Source organism: Rhea americana, unplaced genomic scaffold, assembly GCF_003343005.1.
Source record: "Rhea americana isolate MKP2758 unplaced genomic scaffold, rheAme1 scaffold_87, whole genome shotgun sequence".
Classification (NCBI taxonomy): Eukaryota; Metazoa; Chordata; class Aves; order Rheiformes; family Rheidae; genus Rhea; species Rhea americana.
Window position 1 is genome coordinate 1,984,433 of NW_028187055.1, and position 10,511 is coordinate 1,994,943.

The 10,511-nt window shown below is 41.0% G+C and overlaps 1 protein-coding gene across 2 annotated transcripts in view; it reads right to left on the reverse strand.

Annotated features, from left to right (window-relative positions):
• The window catches only part of ZNF407 (zinc finger protein 407), a 351,735-nt gene extending 341,801 nt beyond the window's left edge, over positions 1–9,934 (reverse strand). The window contains exons 1-2 of one of the 2 annotated variants that reach the window (XM_085323769.1): positions 9,816–9,848; positions 7,688–7,787 (exon numbers count right to left, since the gene is read on the reverse strand). The gene's annotated coding sequence lies outside the window, so the exon portion shown is untranslated. Of the gene's footprint in view, positions 1–7,687; positions 7,788–9,815 lie in introns of both variants that reach the window. The other variant, XM_085323770.1, reaches the window with a different exon arrangement.
• Between the last annotated feature and the right edge of the window lie 577 nt (positions 9,935–10,511).

The following is a 10,511-nucleotide window of genomic DNA, read 5'->3' on the forward strand; positions in this document are numbered from 1 at the left end:
ATAATTCGACTGGCAATTCAGATTAATACTGTGTAGCAAGAGAAAAACTGAGAAAGTTGGTGCTTGATGACAAGAGTCTACTTAAAACAATCAGACGCAGAACATTAAGTCACTAATCTCATCAGTCTTAGAAAATTAAAATATAAAGCAAAACAAAATTAAAAAAAAAAACACAACACCAACAGTAAGGTCTCTACTTCGCTTTAGCAAATTAAAGTCATTTTTGAGACAGTGATGCCCTCAACCGCTACTGGAGCTGCTCAGTACTGTTATGTCCTTAATTCCGGGAACAGAGCAGAGCTGCAAGCCTGTACATCACATGCACACTGGATTAACAAGTTTTCATGATGATACGGTAAAATCTACATTCACTCCAACAGTATTTTTCTTTTCTTTTTTAATGTTAGAAAAGATAGTGGGTAGCCGTTAGGGTTAGTTACATTAGAATTTATAGAAAAAATTTATTTATTATAAAAAAACATATACTGACCTGACATGAGCAGATACATACTATTTGCTCTGCCCTTCAGGTGTTATTTAGTAGAAAAACACTGAAAGTGCTTTAGGACCATTTAATAATAAAGCATTTAATAATATTAATAATTTATAATAATAATAAAGACTACTTTATGAAACAATAGAATTTGAGAGATTATTATTCTTGAAAATATTCCTTTTAATTATCTTTACTTGAAATGATTGGAATTTCTATATTATCTATATAATTTCTGCATTGCTTTATCCAACCAGCCTACTAAATGATTAAACTGGACTGAGCTTCACATTGACCTACAGTGACTCCTATATGTATTCTGAAAATTAACATGACCACTAAATGCTACTGATCTTCAGTTTATAATAACTGATCAAAGAATAGTGCCCTGTAATTTGCTATAAATTGAAATCATAGTGCTGAACTGTGCATTTTCAAACAAGTGGTTTATAGCTCTAGATTTAAAATGCAAAGTTTCCATTATATTAAATAATTAAAATGCATGCTGTGTTATGGTTACATTTGGTGACTGGATTAGTGGTACCCCAACTGAGTTGAACAATACCTTTTTCCTATTAGAGTTCATATTACCATATCATCTATTTGTTTAAGAAAAGGAAGAAGAAAAGCACAGCAAGGAAGAAGGAATAGAAAAAGAAATATGAACATCAAACATACTGACAGGGAAAACCAAAACCGTGAGAAGACCTGAAATCAGCAAAACGTATGCTAGCTGAAAGTAGAAAAGCGTAAGTATGTAAGCACTTAAAGTTTTCAAACCTTAAGAATGTTCTTCTTTTGTGAATGAGGGTTCTCATTCAAAGTAAATAATTTAAACCTTGGACTGTTTTCTAAGATTCAGTTTCTACAAATTTAGGAAATACAGACATCACTGTCAAAGAGCGGACTCTCTTGGGCTGTCAGCTTCATAATCAGGGTCTGACTTCACTGGAAAGTGTGAAATTACRTAATTATTTATGCTTGGCAATTCTGATGGTTTAGACAATTTCAACACTCAAAATATCATCTTTTATATTAAAAAATCCATCTTTATTTCAGGAAATATACCATCCTCTCTCCCTCTGTGCTATCTARGTGTTTTATTCAAACAAAACGTAAATATTATGCAAAGTAGGTCTCTTCTCCCAAAACAGATACCACTGAGCTTAGAAACATAATTTACAAGGATGAAAAAATAATTAAAAAATAAACATCAAAATGAAACCATGGCCATGCTAACATCAATTCTATTTTTTTTCAGCAGTGTCAGTTAAATTAGATTTCATCCAAAATTCTGTAATCACAGGACTACTGACCTTTGAGTACTTGCAACAAATGCATTAATTAAGTATTATCTGACCCCAGAATTAGACACACTCCTTGCATTTCTGCACTGCCATGCAACATTTAAACATAAATGTCAAAGACTTTTTTTTTCCCATTTCATGTATAATTTAATTCTCTTGCTAGCTGAAGCAGACCTGAATAGAGGCTTATGTGTCTACTCTTCCATTGGTATTTGTTGGTCTAATATAATACTTCTACCTGCACGCCTCTTCTTCCTCCTAGAAGAAATCTACCTAATCATACACCATTTGYGTACAAAGTATGAAAGTTACCTGTCTCCGACAGAAAGTTTATTCTACACTGTACCCCAAAATACACTGTATTAGTGTATTGGTCTTGCAACATCTAGGATAATAACATGAATGAAGATAAAGGGAAAAAAGATATGTAGACATTCCTTCAAGTCAATCCCCATCAGCAAAGTTCAGTATTTTTTTCCCCCATGGAAACTGAGTAGCCTGAACAGAGCTGGCAAAACGCACTCTCAGGTTTCTACTTGTCCTCTCCAAACACTTTCTATTGTACCYAGCAACTTCAAATGCAAGAGCGAGCCCTGAGTTTGGAGAGGGGGAGCTCCTTCGGTCTCATCAGACCTCTGCTTTGGCCAAGCATGACAAGACCTCCACAGCAGACCCACGTGCCTCTCCTCTCCTGCCCCAGGTCACCATTCTGCTGCAATCTCCCTGGGCGGCCCAAAGGTAATCCAGGAGGGAACACAGACAACAAGTGCTGGCTGTAGATATGATCAGAGGCACACACAAACAAATGAAATAAAATACTTGCAAATAACTTTCTAGCTACCTAGTTTTAGAATGGCTCTCAAGTAAATTAACATCTGTAGCTTTGACAATTAAAGTCTAATTATGAGTGACTAAAAAGGATGCATTTTCAGTCTCTATCAAAAAAGTCCCTGGTGCCAATAAGTAACACTGTATTTCCAAACCTCAGCTCTAAAACTAGGCACTGTTTTGGAGAGTTAAATTTGAGAAGAAAAAAGAAAAAAGTCTGGCTTTATTTCCCCTTTTTATATGCACAAATTATGAGATGGAGCACTTGTGTCAGATTCTGATTTTAGTCATTTTGACACAAATTGAAAAAATTCTGTTAAACTAAATGGAGATATTCCAATTTATACTCAGGTAAATAACATCAAATTCTTGTCCCAGATTTTCTTTCCTTCCTGATTAAATTACATTAATGTACACTCAAAATAAATATTGCTAGTTCTACTGATTTTTAAACAAAGTTAACTACAGAAAAAGAACATCCCTCTCTCGCTCTCTCTTTCTGTCACACACACACACGAAATAAGTAAGGTTCGTTCATACTTGTGCGATCTATCTGAAGCCTTGCAATAAGGACAAACATTACATGGGCACCAACAAAGAATTCCACCAACACAGGAAATGGCCTCCTGTGAGGAAGGGACCTAGAGGGCCACTGTTTYTTCCTAAACAAATTTTACTAACTTGATACGTTCCTGAGATAGCAAAACAACAACAGTCTGGACTCTTAGATGCAATGCAGTGGGGAAAAGGTCCAAAAACTAAATAGTGCTACTTCAGGTTGGGAACCGTTAAAAGGCTTGACATTGTATTTATTCCTATATTAGCCCTAATTAGTAGTTTAAGCTTGTTAACAAGAACAGTTCTTTTCATTTAAGGTAAATAAGAATTATCTTTCCACTGTATAGGTAAAACTTGTAAATAGGACAGCTCATAAATTTTAAGATGAGAGTAAGTAGGAAACTATTCATTAAGGCTTGCGTTATAAATTCAAAACACCAAGCATAATATGTTTAAAGAAGAAGGTTTATTTTTAAAAGCATTCATTAGGCTCTCATCTTCAAGCCTCAGACTTGTAAATAATTTAAAATGAAAATTTGAACAACAGGGAGAAAAAACAAACACAATTCAAATCATTCCATTGTTATACCAATGAAACTGAAAACAAAAGAAAGGAAGTTGGCAGATTTTGAAGACAACATCCATAAAACATTTTTATGTACTGCATCTTTGAACTCAGATATTATGCTAGAACTGGATTCAATCCAAAAAAAAAAATTATCTCTGACTTGTAACAATCAGACTGTGCCCAGTAAAGAATACACATACTAAACTAGTAATTTTTAGTATTCATTGCACTTTATTCTGTTGCTGCCAAAACAAACAAACAAGCTGCAGCTTATGGATGCTTTCAGACTTTTTCCATGTTGAGTTTGCATAAATGTATTTCCTATTCAATAATTTATCTTACGTAAGGTAAGAACCTCTTCCCTTTAAGGAATAAGGCCAGTTAGGTAAGATTTGTCTCATATGAACAGCATGAAAAGAAACAGCCTTTATTTCACTGGCTTTTTTCCCCTTTCTATATGTAGGTACATATACAGAAATTAAAAACAGGAAGTGAAGAAGAACAGAAATCTAACAGAAAACATCAGTCTTTCCTGTGTTTTCTGCACCTCCAGAGTCCCAAATCCCATGTCAATATACCCCTGCAGAAGATGCAAGGAACTAGGAGAGAATGTGTAATTTTTCCTCTAATGCATTTCTGTAGTTTGCTGTGTTTTTCCCCAAGCATTGGAGATAATTCATCTTAAATATAATTATCACTGCAACATTGAATGGAAGCCAAGCATGCAAYAGGCATTCCTTTCTTACTAGAATAGTCTACATGGGACAGCAAAATGCTGGTGTTGTATTTCTATACTGTGTTTCGCAGGGAAAAAGATGCACACGTGGCACGTGAAAGCCAGTTATGCTGCTCAGAAGTGTGGAGCTTCCTGCCTACCCGCTGCACAGTGCACACATGCAGCAGCAAGTCTGATGCTTTTAGGACACGCGGGATTTACATGCAGATACAGCTCATACACCCATACACCTCCTCAACCAAGCATGGACTGTATCTCACACATTTACAGCCAATTTAGATATGCCTCTGACTTACCAAAAGCAACCAAAACCAACCAACCCAACTACTAACCCACACAAAACAGAAAAAAGAGGCAGGCCACAAAAGCTTCCAAAGCAAGCCCAAACTTAAAAATTCAAAAGAGAATTCATATATACAGCAGAATAATAAAGCCATACTGGAGCTTTTAAGGCAATCCAAATGATACAAGAACAGTTTATTTGTTTTAATTAGGTGTTTCCTGAAGGTCTCAATGCTTTTCAAACCTTCATTATATAGGCAAAAATATTTTATAGCACATTATATAGATCCCAAAATATTACATGAAAGAGTAATTTTTAAAGAAAATTGATGACTTTGTTAAAATTCACCGCAATTACAAGGTGTAACAAAACTCATTACGTAAACAGTAACATAATTAAATATATTTTTTTTATATCTTTGTACCTGTATTTTGAGATATTCTTCTGCAATAACAATCAGAGACGGTGGCTAAACACAACAAGGAACTTTCTTCTTGACTATTACGAGAAAAAKAAGCACCAAACTGGAAAACATCTGTATGTATATTCGTAGCAAAAGAGTAATCTAGAAGCGTTTACATCCAGATCAGCAACACTTAGAGAGCTGATTACTGCATAACCTTAGTACTCTGATTGCATCCTCCTTGGCCATTACATACGCCACACACACAAACTTGTATTTTTAGACTTAGAAAGACAGAGGCAATTTAAATTTATGCCTTTAAACAAGCAAACCAAGAACACTTGCAGCCTCCTATCCCAGATAAATATAACCCATACAGTTACAGACAGTAGTTCAGTAGTAGGCCAGGCTACTCAGAGAAAAGGTTAGCTTGCTGTAGAACAAACAGCAAAAAACCCCATCAACAACTGTTACTGTAGCATCGGAAAGCAGTTGTGAGTCATGCAAATAAGCATTTTACTTTTGGAACATCACCACTGCCTTTTTCTAAATGGCTGTAGGGTTATTTTTCTGTAAAGAGGTGCATGAATTTGTTTGCATTTACTGGTAATTTTCCTTTTTCTATTGAGGAAAGAAGGTAACTAGATTTAGGTTTCAAGGTATATATACACATATACACTTTCAAGTAACTATAGAAACTTCTCTAGCACAGGGCAGAAACAGCACCAACTGGAAACAGGCTCACCAGAAACGGTAGCTTCAGAGCAGCAAGACAAGTATAGTTTCTTAATTTTAAATACACAATTTCTTCTCACAAAGCAAAGGCAGCCTTTGGAATTTCTCCAGCAATAAACTAGAGATTACAAAAACAACGTCTTTATACATTTTGTTTCTTAACCGGTTTTATACATATAGGTTAATAAATACTTTGAATTTCTATCTTGGCACAGGCACAAAAAGTGACAGGTTTAGAAAAAAATCAGTATATTTAAACTTTTAGAAATTTTTATTTAGTGGTATAAGTTCATTGCAAATGCAGACAGACCAAACCACAAAGATTAAACCACTCTGTACTGTCAGAGAGATGTCACCCCAGACCACACATGAAGGTTTGCTAATGCAACCTCTTATGCAGTCCTACTCCTAATTTGTTCTCCCAAAGACATTCAGGATTAATGCTATGCCTTTCATTAGCACTAAACATGTAAGGCATACTGCTTATTTGCTGCACATTTTTGTCTTCACCGAGAACCGCTGTCATTTGTTTTGGTCATTCCACTCATGTCATTCCCAGTGGGTTACAGTACCTGAAAGTCTGTGCTATTGGCAAGCTGCACTGTGCATAGTGCACTCACCCAGGACTGCTGCTGCCTAAAAGCACCAAGGCCAACACAAAGCAATACCCTTCTAGTGCAGAATAACTTAAGAGTGCTCAGCTGGTTGGCTGATGACTTGTTAAAATTACTGTTTCATATTTGAATCTTTTATATTAAAACAGAACAGCAGAGGCCACTAGGTCTGCTTTCCTGAGGACAACAGTTAATCCTCCTCTACTACCATAACCCTTTTAGAAAAGTCTCCAGAACAGTAACAGCCAATCTAGTTAGTTGAACTATGTCACCATACCCAGCTCCTTTTTGTGTGACGTGCACATTTCAAAGAAATATCCTGTATTCCAAGATGTGCAATCTGAGAAGTGAATATAGAGTAATACGCACCATAATAATACAGCATTTATTTGAATGAATGACTAGACCAGACGTAACTTTAATCTTTTTGAGTGATGGTTCATCCAATGCAAGCTTTTCATTTTCCCCAAAAAGAGAGAATATTTAAATCTTGAATCATGTTAGGCAATTAAAATGTACGATCTGCTCTGCAATCTCAGTTCAGCCATTTTTCATGTATTGATTTGTCCATAAAATTTATCTCACACACAAAAACCACAAGACTATATATTCAAAACATCAAAAAACAGTTAAGAAATATAAAGAAATATAAAACAATTAGGAAATATAAAGTTAAGAAATATAAATTAAGACATATAAAACGTTCTTCATTATGGAAGATTTTAATGGAGTGAGTGAAATGGATTTCGCCCATATTCTTTCTCCAAATAGTATTTCTTCCTATGAAAGGAGGCAACAAAGCTTAAGTTTTATAAAGTTTCCAACAGAGAAAACTTTCATGCAAATAAATTAGAAATTATTGATACTATTAACATACAGTATTTCCTACAGAAGAATGACAGTAAAGGATTGGCTCAGTGTTTTAACTCAGATCGTTTGAATTACATTTCCCAAAATGCTAATAAAACTGACATGTTTGAACATACTGAAAAAGTCACACTCCATCAATGTGCTGTCACATCAGTGCATTTGATTTTTTTTTTAATGTATGGATTATACAATTACTGCCAGGCTCCATATATTATATATAAAAGCTACAATCTAATTATATGCCTATGTTGAAATAATTTATGAAATAAGAGTGGAATAACTGTACTGTTACCTCTATGATGAATGTAACTTGCTGTGAACAGTCTAGGAGATTGCAGGAGAGACCAAACTGAAGCCTGTAATTGTCTCCATCTTTCATGAAGAGGTGTGACCTGGGGAAAATATAGATCCCAATATCCAAAGCTCCAGCCTCATGCAAACATCTTTGATTACTCAAGTTTTGATACAGGATTGGAAAAAGAGAATTACAGTCTTTACAGTCCACATCTTGAGATTATTAAGGTAAGAATCAGGGCAAGTTACATCCACTGTTTAGATCATATGTTAAGTCTAGTATTGTTTTGCTGCTGCCACCCTTGCAGGTTTGGAATACGATTTTTTATTAGTTCTTAGGTGTTACCAGCATGCTTAGTATGACAGATACATGAAAAACACAGTCTTACAAGTTTACATCAAGACAACTATTCAAAGGTTAAAAAAAAAAAAAAAAAAAAAAAAAAAAAAAGTATGTGAATTCTGAGACCACCAGTAATTACGGCATATAGGTCATAATTTAAAGGGTTTTTCCCTTTCTTCTTTACTGGCGTAAGAAGATGAGCTTTGTGGTTCACAGGCCCTGTCAATCATGTGAAGGTTCATCAGGAAGTTTATCGTAACTAGTCAGATTAAACAAGTTAAAATCTTTTCCCTTGGAAGGCCACCAAAAACAATCACTTCTGTTCTGTTTACCTGAACAAATTTTCTAGTGAAGATGCACGTCTCTTCAGAAAATTATTAAGAAATTACTACAGTATTTATGTGAATTTGTTTTTCTTTTGCCACTCTGTCAGGCTCCAAAASCATGTTGAAAATCTCAAGGTCATATTAAGCGACTGACACTCAGAGACCAACGTTTGATCATTTAAGCACAGTAAAGGGAAAATGGCTACACTTATATTACTTGGAAGAACTGTTTAAAATGCTCCAGCAGGAAAAACTATTTTCACGCACTGTCACCCACTCCCAACAGCACAGGATTTCAAGCTCATCCACACTTAACACTAAAACAAGCGCTGSGAAAAGGGGGGAGGGGAAAGAATACAGAAAAAAAGGTTTTCTTGAGCAGCAAAAAGCTCTCACAGCACAGCTCAATCACACATCACACACACACACACACACACACACACACACACACACACACACACACCCCCCAAAAAAAAAAAAAAAAAAAAACCCCCCCCCCCCCCCCCCCCCCCCCCCCCCCCCCCCCCCCCCCCCCCCCCCCCCCCCCCCCCCCCCCCCCCCCCCCCCCCCCCCCCCCCCCCCCCAAAAAAAAAAAAAAAATCGCCCTGCCTACAAGGGCTCACCAGGCCGGTCCCCCCCCCCCACCGCACGCAGCCCCACCGAGGCCCCCACGGCCGCGCCGCGCCGCGCGGCCCCGCCCTCCACTGCGCCTGCGCGGAAACCGCCGCGCTCAAGGGGCAGCTGGTCTSCCGCTGACGGCGGCGGCGCGTGGGCGTAACGACCGCCTGGCGGCGGCGCGAGGACGCAGCCTGGCACCGTCCCCGCCAGGCGCCGCCAGCAGGTGACGGCCGCCAGCTGACGGCGCCAGCACCTCCCGCCACTTTTCCCTCCGTTTCTCCACCTGGCAAGGGAGGTGCGGCAGCCCAGTGCAGCCCCCTCCCCCGCGCATGCGCAGCGGCTCCGGCAAGCCGCCGCTGGGGAAGGGGGAGGGCGCCCGCCCCGCCACAGCCGCCGAGCTCACAGCTGGGGCACCCCCGCCCCGCGCGGCGCGGGTGCCTGTGTGCACCACGCTCGCCTGGGCGGCTGCCGGCGCCCCCCCGCCACCGCCCTCCGCAGGAGAGCGGAAAGGAAGACCCTAGCCCGGGTGCCCAGGCCGGCCAATCGCCGCGCAGGACATCCTTCCCGCCTTCGAGGTGCCGGCCACTCAGCGGCCAGCGGGGGTGGGACAAGTGACCGGATTGGCTGTGCMGAGCCTTTCTGGCCGCCCGCCCACACCGACCAAAAAAACGACGGTAGCACAGAGGCCCAAAAAGCCCGAGGGAAGACGGCGACCCGGTCGCAGGCCAACCGGCGACCACTATCCCCAAAAGCGGCTCCTGTGGGGTCCGAAGGCGCAGCCCACCAGCGGCCGGCGTGCGGGGCGGCTAAACAGCCGCATCCCACTAGGCTACACTTACCGCAGGGGGGGAGCCGTCCGCCTCCGCTTGTGATGATCTTGGTCACAAGTGGCGCGCCGTAGATCCGCCGTTTTGCGTCACTCTCGGAACGAGGCGCACAGCCCCGGGGGGAGGGGGGAGGAGGCGGGCGAGGGCCGCTCACGTGACACGGCGCCTGGGCGGGAACCCGTGAGGCGCTGCTGGAGCGCGGAGCGTCGCGTGCCGCCGGGGCGCGAGGGGCTGCGCCTAACGGCCGCCGCGCGCGGCCCTGCGCTGCGCAGGGCGGGGCTGTGCGCGCGCGCGCGCGCGGCGCCGCTGCCGCCATGTTGCCCCGCGGCTCCTGAGGAGGGTAGAGCCACGAGGGGGCCGCCCGGGCTGGGGCCGCCGCCGGCGTGGAGGGGACGCGCGGGAGCGGCCGCGGCCTGTTTGCCGGTGATGCCACAGGCCTCTGCCGCAGGCGTCTGTCGCGCTGCGTCGCGCACTGAAAACTTTCTGCCACCTAGGATTTTACATAAAATAAACTGGTGCGTTACAGTCAGTTCTCTTTGCTCTGTTGGCACGGGCAGGGCGTTGAAGATCTCCTCCTCTCCATGTAATGCATGTTTTAAAGAGGAAAAACGAGAAAGAACGAGTGGAGGCAGCAGTATGCACTGATTTTTCACCCGGATTCTTGTCTGAAGCTGTGTTGATACAAACTCTCCCTGGAAATAGCTGTGC